The sequence below is a fragment of the Morone saxatilis genome, unplaced genomic scaffold (genome assembly GCF_004916995.1).
Source record: "Morone saxatilis isolate NCDOM2014 unplaced genomic scaffold, NCSU_SB_2.0 Contig21, whole genome shotgun sequence".
NCBI classification, from domain to species: domain Eukaryota; kingdom Metazoa; phylum Chordata; class Actinopteri; family Moronidae; genus Morone; species Morone saxatilis.
Window position 1 is genome coordinate 20,524,191 of NW_023339774.1, and position 423 is coordinate 20,524,613.

Below are 423 nucleotides of genomic sequence, written 5' to 3' on the forward strand. Positions count from 1 at the left end.
GTTCATAGACAACCTGAAACAGATATACAAGGGCAAGAAGAAACTCATGATGCTTGTTCGAGAGAGATTTGGTTGAAAGAGGATCAAATCGCCCTTTTTTTTTTTACTTGAGTCTCCTTTTTTGTTTTAATCCTTTCTAACTTGAAGTGAAAATCCTCCTAAAACAACATTCATGCAGATCTTATTCCTATGATTTGGCACCGCGGCGTCGAATGTGACGACAAACACGATTTCCTGAAGGAAAATAATTAGCGGTGATTATTTACAGTGAATATTTCCCTTTTTCATTGTGTACCAAACATGAGCACAGACGGACTTCTTGGTTGATTTTTTTTTTTGTTTTTGTGTTGGAATAGAAAGCCCATGACGATAGGAATGAGACATGAAATGTGTTTTAGGGTACATTTTCTCCTAAAAATGACA